General features: G+C 38.1%; 1 pseudogene; it reads right to left on the minus strand.

Annotated features, from left to right (window-relative positions):
* Positions 1–2840: 2840 nt before the first annotated feature.
* Positions 2841–15506, minus strand: LOC113065009 (SHC-transforming protein 2-like; annotated as a pseudogene).
* Positions 15507–15839: the final 333 nt, after the last annotated feature.

Genomic DNA, 15839 nt, shown 5'->3' on the forward strand with positions numbered 1-15839 from the left:
AAAGTTGCTTTGTGGTAAAAAGATGTGTAGCACACCACAGGTAATCTGTCCATTTCAAATTTCGCTGGTATACAGGACTCGCGCCTAAACATGTTCTCTCACCACAAACAGCTGAGCACATCTTTTAGTAAAGGTTTCCTTTCCTTTTCGAATCAGAATAAGATTATATTAAAATTCATATGCGTCATGTCGATTGAAACTGTATTGTTCTTTCTTCTGTTAAAAAACAAAAGATGCTTGGCAGAATGTCCAAGTTGCTCTTTTCCATACAATGAAAGTTAAGGGTGATACACTTCTACCATTCAAAAGTTTTTGTTATTTTTTGGAAAGAAATTATACTTTAAAGGGTTAGTTCACCCAAAAATCTAAACTATGTCATTAATAACTCACCCTAATGTCGTTCCAAACCAATAAGACCTCCATTTATCTTCAGAACACGGTTTAAAGATATTTTAGATTTAGTCCGAGAGCTCTCAGTCCCTCCATTGAAACTGTGTTGTAATTATTGCGTATTGGAGACGCGAACCATTTAAAATGATTCAGTTCGATTTGGTGAACTGGTTCAAAAAGATCCGGTTACTTCGAATGATTAATTCGCGACCCAGATATGACAAAGTGCTTTGTTTTGAACTGTCTTAGAACAGACACGGAATAGAAGACCAATGCTAAATAAAGTCATAGTTTTTGCTATTTTTGGACCAAAATGTATTTCGATGCTTCAAAAAAATTCTAACTGACCCTCTGATGTCAACATGGACTACTTTGATGTTTATCTTACCTTTCTTGACATGGACCAGTAGACTGTGCACACAGCTTCAATGGAGGGACAGAGAGCTCTCGGACTAAATCTAAAATATCTTAAATGCAGCCATGGAGAGACTTCTTTTAAAAGCATAATAAATAACTAAAAATCTCAACTGACCAAAAACTTTTGAATGGTAGTGTATACAATGCTAAGCTCTCAAAAACGACAAAAAACATCATAAAAGTAATCCATATGACTGGTGACCAACATTGCAAGTCTAACATCATTAAATGTTAATTAATTTTCATTTGGGAGTACTGTCCCTTTAAAAATTAACCAAACATTTCCTTGTACTTTTCCCTTCCTGTTCAGTTTTATTGAGAATGATTTAAGAGCATAGAGGAAAAACATTGTAAGAAATTTAAGTAAGTGGTTTTTGTTGGTGGCAAGGCAGTCTAGAATACGTGGAGAAGTTAGCCGTTAGCATTCCCATTTATCTCAATGTCAGTTACTAGACTGGAGCAAGAGCTCTGTAAGTATGCGTTTGAAATATTTTGTGATTTATATGTTGTTTGCAAAAAACTCATGGCTACCTTGAATGGTTGTCAGTGGATAAAGATGCTTTTTTGGACCCCAAAAGTTACAGCTGCAGCATCTACTGTACCAGTACGCACTTATTGAAATTTGCTAACTGGCTAAACCCTGACTCTACTTGCTATTCCTTCTATTTCTGCCATATACGAATATTACTGAAGAAGTAGAGTGGAATGAAACTAGGATGCAATAAAATGAATAACCTTGGAAAGACGTTTTTGAAGTAAAAAATTAATGCATTTAAGGCCACTGGAATCTTCTTTTTGGATAGTGGGGAAGACAAAGAAAATCTGTTTCTTTATACATGGTAGTGAACCAAACTCTTTTTATATAACCAGAATATTTGAAACATTTATAGAGACAGGTTTCTTCAGAAAGCAGCTTTTAGGTTGAAAAAAGATGGTTTGACATTACAACTACTTACTGAAATTTATAAAAATGTTTGTGGTTGACTTTTGTGTCCAGATCAACAGCAAAGTACATATATGAGGACTTTGAAGGTGCATTCAGTTGTTAGAATAGCGTTAGCATTGCTGTTTTTGTGTACTTAAAGCCACAATGGTGATAAGCGCTTTTTCTAGGATCATAGGATCTTTCCACTTTGTGTATGTCTGCATGGTTTGCACTTGTTTTTTTGTTGTTGTTGGTCGTACTGGTAGGGATTCTTCTGTTGTCTTCACTGGTAAAGCAGTCACCAGACTATACTTTGCTACTAGCATATCTATAGGATTTTGAGAATTCTCTCAGACATTTTAGGGTGTGTTCACATTGTACTGCAAAATTGCACTCATCTCCATAGGAATCTGTGCATAATAGTGTAAGGGCTGCATTAACAAATTAGTGTAAGAATTTTGTGGGGAAAATGTACAACTGTCAATAGCGTAGAGATGTATGAAGCAAATAAGTCATTTTTAAACCAAGCAGTTTTTTGTTGGTCAATGTAGCAAATCTGCATGACCAGAAACCCATGGGGAAAGGTGTGTTACACCATTTGGGCAAGTAGATTACATAGATAATCAATGAAAAGACATAAATAGATGTGAATTCGCAATTTGTTGTTCAATTCGCAAATTGCTGCTCAATTGCGTTTTCCGCACAAGTTGAAAATTTCAACTCGAGTGGGAAATTAACATTATTCGTTGTCGCGCAAGCCAATGAGCGAAACTTTTATTGACATGTCTGGCTTGATATGTCCGGTTATATCAGAAAATGTAGGAAAGCATAATTATGTTTTTATTTGCGCAAGTAATGCAAAAAACAACCTGTGAGTAATGTAGAGTGAGTAACACGATGTGAATATTCGCTTCGCTTTTGGACTCTCACATGAAATTCCTGATCGTACAGATTCCTATTGAAATGACTAGACTGATGTGAAACATTTCCCCATGGAAATTTTCATCAAGTTCATCAAGTTTGTTACCTAAATTGGCAGCTTGTTTGTCAAGTGGTAGTTGATCAGGTGAATGGATTCCTAATGAAATTACTGTACTTTGCCTATTAAAAATTTGTTGAACCTTGGCAAACGTCACCACACGCTAAATATTTCCCAGCCTGGATTTAAGGATTCTGTACGGTTGCAAATTCGCCACATTTAACAAAAAAAGCTGCTTAGTTTGGAAGTGGCCTCTGAATTTGTGGTGCTTCATCCATCCCTACACCATAGATAATGGACAGCAGACCTTTGTTTTTGAATCTTAGGTTTTGCTAATTTGACTGCTTTTATTTTTATAATTAGTTTTTTTAATTGCCACCAAACTACTGAATGCACCTTAAAACAAAATGGTGCACATTGTGGGCAACTGTTTGTGACTAAACACAAAAGAGAAATTAAATATTTGTGAAGTATAATGCATGTCTGAATCACCAAATTTTAAAAAAGGGCAATATCACATGAGAACGACCCAAAATTTTGGTCCTGAGTGCATATATTAAACGTGCATTTGACACGACTGAATTAAAGCAACTGAGCTTATGAGCTTTATATAATGTCCTTAACAAATACTGCATCCTGAGAGCATATCGTTGGTATGCACAACACACAAAGATGTCCACAGTCTCAGAGGTGACCATTAGAGAAGATCAGAGCCACAGTTACTCAATACATCATATTTAGAAAAAACAGTTCACTGATTACGAGCGCTCGTATGGATGTAAAGGAAGGGAATAAGACTGTCTGTCTCATAGGTTTCTCCTAAGTTCACATTTCAGGCAATGCCAAGAACAGTCTGCTGGGAAACTCAGTGATCACAAGCACTTTATTTCCCAATGCCAAAGTCTCAGTTGGGGTCTTCTCTGTTGAAGAAGGGGTTGATGGAGCAAGACATGCTGAAAGCTGTTTGTGGTCAGTGCTTAAGAAACAGCGATATCCCACAAGTCCCAGTGAAAGCTCAGAGTCTGTTTAAGGCAACAGTGTGGGGCCTCTAGATTGGCGGCACGGGGGACGGCCTTACACCCTAAAAAAATAAACAATACTATAAATTACCCATATAAAAAAGGCTTTTATAATCTGTATAAAAATGCCGCAAACCTCTTACCATGTACTCAATATGGGCTTCAGATAGAGGTCAGTTCATTCTGCAGACCACCTGCTGGAGGTGTAACTCACTCTCTGCTGCAACAATCGGCAGCTTAGCTTGTTTGTCAGGTGGTAGTTGATCAGGTGGCTGATGCTCTCAAAAAGCATGTCTTTAGTCCGAACCTAATGAAAAATAAAATTAAGTTCATGTAAGTAAAATGTGAATTATTGTGGTTCAAGGGTGTTTTTTTATAATTATTTTTCAAAGTTTGATTATTTGGTTTTGCGTAACTCATCTTTTTAAAGTTATAATGGTAATCATTTTATTTTATTTTTTACTATTTTAGTTTTTCACCTTCATTTTTAGCACATTTATCCATTCATCTGTCATGTTTTTATTTTTATAATTTTTAAAAATATATTATTTACATTTTGTTTTCACTGAACTTACTGCTGTATTATGTATGTGCTATTCAAATAAAAAAATATATTTTAACTCTTATTTTTAAGCATTTTCATAAGTCTAATTTGCTTAGCCTTAAAAAAATCTGGATAATTATTATATTTTAATATATTTTTTTCAGAAAACATATTCTGACCCAAAAGCATTTTTATTTATGAATGTTTAAATATATATATATATATACACACACATATATAAATATATATACACACACACACACATATATATATATATATATATATATATATATACACACACATATATATATATATACACACACACACACATATATATATATATATATATATATATATATATATATATATATATATATACAAAAAAATTTTTACTTTCATTTTTACCATTTTTATCTCTCATTTCATTTATTTTTTATTTTGTTATTTTTCTAAAATAGTATTATTGCTATAGAAATATTAACATTTATTATTATCACCAACATAATTATGACAGTCAAGCAATCATTAATACTCATTAACATCATTAAATCAGGCTGGACTGCTTTCAAACCGATTGCAAAATTTATTTGATTCCACATAACTTTACACCATGCCACTGGACTTGGGGGTTTCGTTGATTATATTGTGAGTTGGGAAACAGCCCTGGAAACCCAACTCTGACATCAAACTAGCTCCTCATCAAAGTCTACACAGTATGAAAACTGAGCTTTGAAGCAGCACTCACCACTCCTTCAGGATCCACCAACAGCAGATGTTTGGGAAGCCCACACTGCATCCCAGTCAGCACATACTGGCCCGGATTAGTGGCGCTGTCCCGCACTAGGAAATCTCCATCTTGGCCCAGCAGATTCTCTGCATCTTTGCGGCTCATGCGCCCGTGATACCACATCTCCCGCCGCAGCTGGTCCTCTGTTGGGGCCACGGGGGCCCGACGGCGTGGGGGACTCGGCCACTTGTCCTCCAATACACAAACTCCACTGGCCTCGTGTAGACGCAAGGCGTCCTCAAACGGTCCTGTGAGGTTTAATACAGTACGATTTGTAGAATGAAATGACTTAAACGCATTAATCAAACATATTCTGATAATACAGTTATTTGTTATGGACTCACTCATATCAAAAATGTCTTTCTTTGGACTCTCGGGTCTACGTCCTCCTCGGGCATCCGCTGAAGCCTCCATGTTGTCCAGATTCTGGGTGTTTACGTACAGGTGTTCCTCGTAATCGCGGCTACCTGGAGGATGACCGTCTGCTCGCAGGTAACCATCGGAAGTCAAACCTGAAGAAAAATAAACATAACTAAACTCTTACAAATAAAGCTTCTTTATTAACATTAATGTTTCCATGGACAACAAAGGAAAAAACATATATTTTAAGAACTGTTCACTGAAAGATTATTTTTGAAGAGCGTAATTAACTAAGCAATTAGTATGGAACATTTGGAATATCAGACCCAGTAAAAGGCTCCGTGCACATGAACTAAAACATCAGGAGAGTAACATAATACAGATGATTAACCAGCAGGCGTCTCACTTGAGCTGCTGTTTTTCTCTGTGTCCCAGTGCACTTCATAACACAAGTGGGTGGCAGGGAGGCTGCCTGCATCTCTTTTGGCCGGTGACCCCATCTGAAAAAAGCAAACACAGGTCTGAGATCAGGCTTCGTTCCAGGCATGAGTTCAGCACACTTGTATAAAATATATAAAGATGATAAATAGATAGAATTGATAATTTCTTACAAATGGCATATGGGCTTTCAGCTTTCATTAGAGAATGTGCTGTATTCATAACCAGCTCTTTGCCTGAAGCAATAAGCGTCATACTAACACCACTCAGAGAAGTTTATTAAGTCCAACCTTAGTGAATTCTCTCCACAAACCACTTCATGCTGTTCATGACACACATTAAAATCCACATACATCTATAATAAAGTCTATATAACAAAGTTTACCTGAGTGGTTTTGCTCTGTGGTTGCGTATGGACATGACCCAGTAGGCCCGCAGGAGGCCTGAGCCTAGAGTCCACCACTCCCCCAACAGGAGGCTCCTTTCCTGGTATGCTGTTGTAGTAATTGTGCTCAGATGATTCCTCGTCATCACCCCATGCCGACTCCTCTGTTCGTATGGTCCTAACCATTAAATAAAGCTATTTAGCATCTTAGAAGATCAGTGAAAAAGTAAACATGTATTTAACATGAATTTATAAATCATTAATATGTTTTAATTCAGTAACTTAAAAACAGTTGATATAGTGGTATCTACTTAAAGATTGACAATATTTTTAATGATTATAAACATGAGGTGATATCTGCCGTTGTTTTGAGTGAGCAAAATCCAGTCATTTTAATAGCAACTGGGAATTTTATATGAGGGTGAATGATTTCCTCACGGGTTCACGCAAATTCACCAAATTAATAGACACATAGCTGCTTGGTTTGAAATGACTTACTTGTGTGTGAGGTGTTTTATACATTGCTACACTGTTGAAAATAGACTTTTTTTCAGTGAAATTTCCCAAATGTGACCGCACCTTTAGATTTTGATATTGTTAGCTTAGCAACATGCTAACAGCACACCGAACTGTTGCCTTAGTAAAGCAGTTCACATGAGTCACATTACTTCTATTTTGGTTAGGATGCTGCGTATATAGGGAAGTAGACTACAAGGCAGCCCACTATGTTTTCGAACACAGTTTAAATGTTTAAAAAAAAAGACAAGAAAGCACATGCAACAACTATGATTTGAAACAGACCAAAATGCAAGAAATTATCCATTACTGATGTGACACTAAGCAGTCGTGTGGTTTCTGAGAGCTCCTTAAATGAATTTAGCTTTAAATAACGGCCTGGAATCAAAACAGGATGGCTATATGAAACACAAGCTGTGTGTATCCCGTTTCAACTTTGCGAAAGCTGCTCAGATATGAAGCTCAAGATTAACTGCAGGTGAAACTAGGAACCATTTTAATGTTGTGATGCATTCAAAAGCCCAAACAGACTTTATGGTTTACGCAAAATTATGTGGCTCTCACCTATCCATGGCGGGAATGGCTTTGGGTGGGCTGTGTAGGTACTGTTTGAACTGCAGTTCGAAGGCCTGGCCGATGGTACTGATCACATTCTGGGCGAGACCGTCACCGCACTCCAGGATGTGACACGCTACAGGGACAAGAAAAAGGTAACACTGTTCACATGAGAGAAATCTAGCCAAGATAATATGCAACACAAACAAGATAGAAAATAGGATTCTTTGCATAATATGCATGAACAATCAAATATAAAATGAATTAAATATTTAAAAATGTGTGTGTATATATATATATATATATATATATATATATAATTTTTTAAATAATACCCATACAAATAAAATTATCTTAATTAATATAAAAATACCTCTTTGATTGACAGGGTCTTTGGCCACATAAGCGACGTAATCTGGTGTATCCTGCAACCCAAGATGAAATCAGAGTGAGAATCAAGTGCCATTTGTTAATGGAGAGGAAAATGGTAAGAGCGGAAAGAAGAGGGCTCACCGAGTCTCCACCAGAGGCGAAAGATATGGACTGCATGGGGTGATGGGCAATCACCTACATAAAGAGATGGGAGTGAGAAGATGTGATGTCTTCAATTCAAATCAATATTCAACACTTATAAAAATAAAAAAATAAAAATGTCAATGAGCTACAAGAGATCTGAAGTTACTTAAAGGGGCAACATATCTTTTTAAATAAACAACTATCCAATAATGTATTTCATAATTTAATCCGAGCCCTAATTTTTCTGGCACAAAAACAGTTAGGGTTTTGATGAATTAACTCAATTAGTCACACTTAACTGACAAATGTCTAACAAAATTTAAGCAGCTTAGTCAAAACATTGTACTCTTTACTACAGGGCTGCAGAGGAACTTGAATCATTTATGAAACAAATTTGAATCTATTCATCCAAACCAAATAAATCATTAAAAGGATTCAAACCTTTCAAAGCTACACAAGTGGGAAAAGTTATTTGTTCTGATATGATTTGAAGGGCTATCCAGTGTAAGAGGAGGCCAACCTGTCGTGTGGTGGGGACGAGTAGACTCAAGCCGTCAATGGAGATGTTGACACCGATGCTCATTCCAGCAAAACGCAGGTTACTCTTCCCCATGATAGACTGGAGAGTTTTACTGGTGGCCTAAAATGGGCAGCAAAACAAACATTTGAACGTCACTAAATATTCTTGATTTGTGCTTAATAATAATAATAAAAAAAGACAAGACCATGACAATTTTCTCTCTTACTTTCTTCTTCCAGGCAGCTTTTCCTCCTGGTACAGCTTCACACAACCTGTTGATGGACTCCCTGTGTTCACATACACACACATTTACAAAGATAAAGATAACTATTAGAGTGGTATTACCAGATATCACAATCTCACATATCTGGAAAACCGATAATAAACAACTTCCCATGTGTATTAGTGCGACCACAGTATGAAAATGAATGAGGAATGAGTGTGAGCCTAAGAATAACGCTTATTCAAACCAGGTCAATAAAGAGGGACTCAGTGTATTTTAAGTGCATCAGATAATAATAATAAAAATCAAAAGGAAAAACCAACCAAAATGCAATAAATAAATAAAGCAAACAAATATGTACATGCAAAAACGGTAATAAAGCAAGGCAAACAAAACAAAACCAAACCAAAAGGCAAAACAATAAACAAAGCTAAACAAAACAAAAAACAAACCAAAAGGCAAAACAAAACAAAAACAAAGCTAAACAAACCAAAAGGCAAAACAAATAAAAAAGCAAAGCAAAACAAAAAACTGATTCTAAAATTGTTGAAAACACTTTTGAAAACCCTTAAACCTAGGCAATAGTGATGGACACCAAAACACGTCTAAGCAAAACATGTGCGATGTCATTTGTGAAACTATACCTATGGCCGTGGAGTGTTTGGCACAGGGGAACGTGTTTGACTGCAGACAGCAACAGCAGGCTGAGTGACTTCAAAACACCAGCTTACAATCAAATAACCCATTCGTATTTCAAAAGTGCAAACTGTCCCAGAAAATGCCTTTTCAGGGAATGTTGCCAATAAATGTTATAAAATGTGCAGTTCAAAGTGTTATTTTAATAACGCATTTGGGTGTTTTTGTTGCAAGATTTTGCGCCTGTATGTGTTTTGCACCTCAGATCTTATAAAAAATGACTCATTGGCCACACTACATGACAATGACAAATGAGAGAGCCCACCCACACTCCCTCTTTCAGCATCCGTTTCTGCTGCAAAATAGATTCTGGCTAAATATGCAGCCTGCTCCAAGCATTCCCATTATAACCATTATAATGTTATAACAGACTGCCGCTCCCTACTCAAAACAATCACTCTTCTCTAGTCCTCTGTGTTTATCAACTCTAACTCCACCCCATGCAATCTGCATCATCTTGGGCCCCAGTAGGCCGCCTCAGTCATTACTGGGAGTTGTTAATAATACATGGCTGTATCACTCTGTCTCCATCTCGCCTATGCTATCTCCACTTTAAGCCCATCGTGGGCCGTGGGGTTTGGGTTACTACTGATCGATGAGCAAGGGCAGAGAGAGGGACTCCGCTGTTGCCCTTGGGAATCTGGAGCTCCGCCCCACCGCTACAAGAATGCACATGCTTCTACACATATAAACAACATATGAATGCATACTTACATATATGCAAACATGATATGGCATAAAAAAATAGCTGCAAAATAATAATCTAGTCCTTTTGTGGAAAGTGTATAACTCAAAAAATATAGCATAATGTTCATTCGTCAATTTATAAACAGAAAACATTCAAAATCATTCTGAAAAACAAAACCAAACAAAAAGTTACAAACATGGAGGCTGATATATTTGTGATTTAGGCCTAAAACTAATTAGAAAACACTAAAATAAACCAAGCAAAGAAAATACAGCTGAAATAAACAGAGCAAGATCAACATCATATATACATTTTTTCTAATTGTAAAATAAACTATACAAAAAAAAATTACTACAAATTAAAAAATTCTATAAATATCAAAACAAAAAAAATAGAGGGTAAAATATGAAAATTAAAAACAATGTTTAATTAAATTAAAATAAATAAAATGTATTCAGCTAAGCAAAGCAAAAATAAAAAACAAAAACCAGACAAAACAAAAACAGGTGAGGTGCGTGATAAAATCTAAATCTAAATAATACAAAATAAATAAATGAATAAAAACAATAAGCAAAGGGAACCAAAACAATAACATCTTTTTGGGGGGGATTTGTGTAAAACCAAGAAACTACTACAAATATTGTGGTTAAAACTTATCTAGGTTTAGTGCAATCCAAACAAAAACACGTTTACCTTGTGACTTGTGTCCTAGTGCTGAAGTCCAAAGATCTCATTGATTTCAGAACCTCAATGCAGCCCATGTACTGCAAAAAAAATTAATTAAATAAATATATAATTGGTTTTAATTTCCCAGAGGTCATCAATACTTCATGAAAACATTTATCTAATTCCTATTGGTAAGAGCCAGAGTCTGTGATTTAGCTGATGGAAACAAAAACAACAATTGTCTCCATCTCACATACACAAAGATGGTTCAAGCACATTAGAGCAAGCAGCAAGTTACATCCAGTGTTGTATGCGCACCTTTAGCGTAACGGCGCATAATTACAGATAAATACTAAGTGTATAATTTTGCAAGACAGCTTGTTCTCAGCAGTTCTGCAAAAGACAGTTTAACAGCTGTGCTGGGTAAGGTAATTACCGGAAAGCGTGAAAAGATTGACGGCAATAACCGCATCATGGCTGGTGGGGGTGGACTTAAGAGGTATTACTGCAGTCAGGCCCTACTGGAACGTGGAAAGAGCTCTGACGAAGATGTAGGGGAATATCCATTTAGCAGTTAGTCACTAATACGTTCAAAGGGTCACAGGAACATTACGCAAGATGTTCACCCCCACACAGACGGTGCAACATATGTCTGAATAACAAGACTTCTTGTTACATCATTTTTGTTGTCTATGCCTTGGTAAAGGATTTCAGAGGCCTACACATACCTCGACAAACAGCACAGATCATGTGGCCTTCAATTGAGTCAAATTGGTTACCCTAGTCATTAAAGTTAAAAACGTAAAGTGGATTATAGCACTAACTTAAAGGGACAGTTCACCTTAAAATAAAAATTCTTCCATCATTTATTCACCCTCATTTTTTTCCAAACCTGTATGACTTTCTTTCTTCAGCGAAACACCCGAAAAAAAGATTTTTTTAAAAAACACTGGCAACCAAACTACATTGGAGCCCATTGACTTCCAGAGTATGTTCCACAGAAGAAAGTCATATAGGTTTGGAACGACATGAAAGTGAGTAAATGAACTCATTTTGAGTGAACTAAAAATCTGAGACACTAGTTCTTGCTGTTTTCGTTCCTGGAATCAACATCCTCTTCTTCTTCAACAAATCTAAGAGAGTTTTGGGGAAGTCCCAAGAGCTGATTATGAATTTGAAACTGTTCTGTATGAATAAAGATCAGTCGCTGTAACACTACATTCAAGTTTTCTGCACTCTCTCCTTTTGTCTTAAAGGGACAGTACACCCAAAAATGAAAATTTCCTTATTTACATAACATAACATAAGGCATACTGTCCATTTAGTTAGTTTAGTATTTCTTGACACCAGCCCATTTATTTCCAAGCGAGCCATTGCAGACATCTTAACTAGATTAGTCTGCAGCAGGAAGCATCCAATCAGTGTGATTAGATGACTTCCTTTTATATTTTAATGAAACTCTCCTGCTTCCTCTTCTTCTCAAAGATCTCACGACTCTCCTCATGGGGAAAAAAAAAAAATACATACAATACATCATCCACAGCTACAACACGTGACATCACTGAATGTTGTTTATCACTTGTTCACACCTATTTCTAAGACAGGAAAGGCCCAAGAAAGGTTTGCACTGGAGGAAATGACCAGAAAGGTTTATGCTTCCTATATAAAAGGGGAAACTTAGAAAATCTGTGGGGACTGCTTTTAGATTTTTCATTTCTTGTAGTCTTCGGTTCTTAGAAAGTTACTTGGTTCTAATCTAGAAATGACTTGAATTTAGTCTAATCTCGAAGCAACAATTTATTCACCAATGTAAATACAGATTGGTATTTTTAACAAACACTTTGAATGCTTTCACGTATCTAGCCACTAGCGTTTCATTGCCACAGTAGGATGAACAATAGAAGAAAATGCACGCCTGATCTAAAATCTTTGTGGTGTACCTACGTGCCACCACGCTATTTGCATTACAGCCCCCCTCCATGCCTGTTTCCTCTGCAACACATGTGATACAAATGACTGTGATTAAATGTAATTGAATAAACGAATGAATGGTGCCTGTGAAATGCAATTAAGAAGTGTGCGCAGGCCTAGTCTGGGCAGTTGGAGAGAGGGCTGTGTGGTTACAACACACGGCGGGAGGGGGTGCAGGGTGGAGGGGTGAGAAACTGGGTTGAGAGAGGATCGCTGTGATTGACGTCAAATAGTCTGCCAATATTTGCAACCCTTGATTCACCAAGATGCAGTCCAGTGCAGTTAGTTGTTTACAACCACAACATCTACCAAACTGCAATAGCAGTTAGCCTTTAGTAGTTAGTTAGCCTTTTGTAGTTGGTTAGCCTTTTATCACAATCGTATTACAGACATTTCTACTTCATCAAAAGTAAACAAAGAATCAAGCATATTGGGATTTTTTTTTATATTTAACATGAGCTTGAAAAGGTCATATTGAACATTCTGCCTTATGCAAGCTAAATTTAATTGCAATTTCATTATTATTATTATTATTGCTAAGTGAAATAAGAATCTGTATTGAAGGGAAAATTTAGTAATTGCTCAAATGTCCATCTTGGGATCAAATATACATTTTATGAACAGCCATCACTTATCTTCAGTCTTATAAAATAAGACACCCCTCCGCCTCCCTTCAATTCTAGTTTAGTTGTTTACATCTGCAGTTTGTTTACCCACGCCTCCCCCCTGCTCTGACGCAGTCGCTGTACCACACAAAGCAATATATCTGGATTAAATTATATATTCCTTCATTCTCCTCAAGCAATTGCACCCTGACATAACCAATACACTGTAGAGAATAGAGTCCCATTGTTCTCATATCATAAGTTGTTTTGACTGAACTCAGCTTCTGAAAGGACAAGATGTTGCAGTTGTTTATCCGGTATTCTGCAAGGGGAGTCATATAACTCTCAGCTTCTTCAGAGCTGCATAAGATGGTGCAGTGAATGTAAATTACCGATTATCAATAATACTACAGAGTTGCCTATTGACACCGCTGCGGAGCTGCAAAACAACATTAGGCGGAAAGCATGGTGAGATTTCGAGATGATAAGCAGTGACTCACCCTGACGATGTACGAAGCCCCCGTGCTGCTGATCTTTTTGTCTGGATGCAACCACCCATGTGAGGGCTTGTTGATGAAGCTGCCCTTCTGGGTTAAGTTATCTCCCAGCCACATTCCTTCCACCCTGGTCCTCCGGTTCATCCCGGTCCTGCAGCTCCCAGAGCTCCCTGGACTCCCCTCGGTGGCCCCTGGGCTGGACTCTCTTGGACTGGCCCTCTGCCTCCTGGCGGCCTGTAGGGAACATGGGCCCATACAAACAGGGTCACAGGAGTTGAACACAGCTGCAAGACTAGCCACGGGACCACTGGCAGCAAGTGCCCCCCCTGAAGCCGCACCAGGGGAACTATTGGTCGGAGGCGCCCTGCTGGAATCCTTGCTGGAATTGGAACTGCTATTGGACGGGCTACGACTGAGCAACGAATTGGAGAACTTCCACTGGGGCATTTTAGGAATGAGCATGCAGAAGGTGGTGGTGCCGTCCTGCTCGCCATCCAGCCCGGGTGAGTCGGCCAGCACCTGGACCGAAGGCGGAGGAAGAGCAGCAGTCTCCAGGGGTGGCAGCTCCAAGCCAGGCGTGGATGAGGAGGCCACCGGCGTGGCCACCACCTTCCCGCTCATGGCTAGGCTCTGCATCAGGTCGTCGGAGGAGGTCACTGAGTCGTTCCGGAAGCGGCCATACTTTGGCTTAAGTAGCATGCCCGGAGGAGCGGTCCAGAGCAGAGAGGACAGTGGGGGGAAGAGGGAGGGGAAAGGGGGATGGCTTGGGAAAGGGAAAAGGAAAAATGCAGAGGAAGCGAAGGAGAAATCCACAAGGTTCTGTGCGGACTGAGTCTAGCCCTGCGTCCTCTCGGTCTCTCTCTGCTTTCTGTCAGTTGCTCTGTCCCTTACTGTGGCTTGCTTAATCCCTCCCTCTCTTCTTCATTCCCTTTCTCTCTTTCACTCTCAGCCCAGCTTCCCCCCACTCTCTTGATGATGTCAGTGTTATGGTGTGTCTATTAGCTCTGCCCAACCCAGCTGCGATCATGCAACATTAGCTAATGCACATCTGCCCGAGCACCTCCTTAAAGCATCTTACACTTATCAACCTGCACACAGTCTGATACAAGCAAAGCCATTCAGTCCTGCAGCTAGCTAGCTTTAGCGAAAGGCGATGTGTGTTATGCTTTGAATGCTACCACACTTTCTCCCATCCCAGGTTGATTCCCCAGAAAGGTGTAAACGCTGTGAAGCTAGCAAACCATTACTATTTTTTAGCATCCCGACAACTAGGCCAACAGGAAAATACTGGTTTCAGTTGAAAATATCAATTATTTTACTAGCTCTCTTGGTTGAGGCAGTGCATAAATGACACATTTCATTGTTTATGGCATGGGATGAAGTTTTGGCTAGTTAGCATAGCGCTGATATTCCCTGCTGGTGAATGTTATAACTACATTGTTTGGCAGCAAAAACCTTTTTCTCCGTAGCTATCACTAATGATTTGTTACATTATAGTAGATGTTTTACAAGTGCACAATTTTAAAATTAAAAATGTCTAAGTGTGTCTGTATGTGTTATATACACACACACACACACACACACACACAGTATATGTATTGAAAGTCGTTATGGTCCAATGTTGTCTGGGCCTTAAAATTCTTTTAAATATCTCCTTATACTTAATTATTTGTTGCCTTTTATGTCACAGATCCAATTTATTAAGACCTACTTTAGACTATCTCAGATAGTAGCTTGATACACAGCATACATACACGAGTACTCAAGATGTCAAAGCATAATTTACTCCAGTTAATAAAGAATAAATGAACTTTTTAAATACCTCACAACAGCATTACTGGTTTCTCCATTCAGAGTTCTTCATACTGCTGCAGGATGGACTATAAAACAATTGTTGAGTCTCTCTGGTCTGTCTCTCGCTGTTGAAGTCTAGAAACCAACTGAGCTGTCACAGTTACAGGACTTGCGCAAGACGCTGTGCGTGTTTGACAAATAGTCTCTTCCTTTAACTCTGACGTCACCTTTTTCGCAACTGCCCAAAAAAGTAAATGCAAAGACTCCACAAGGCCAAATAAACAGGAAGCACTAAAATACTCTATATTCCACTACCGTGGCCTATGTGTACAGAGATATTTTGGTGGA

The sequence above is a fragment of the Carassius auratus genome, chromosome 47 (genome assembly GCF_003368295.1).
Source record: "Carassius auratus strain Wakin chromosome 47, ASM336829v1, whole genome shotgun sequence".
In the NCBI taxonomy this organism is placed as follows: domain Eukaryota; kingdom Metazoa; phylum Chordata; class Actinopteri; order Cypriniformes; family Cyprinidae; genus Carassius; species Carassius auratus.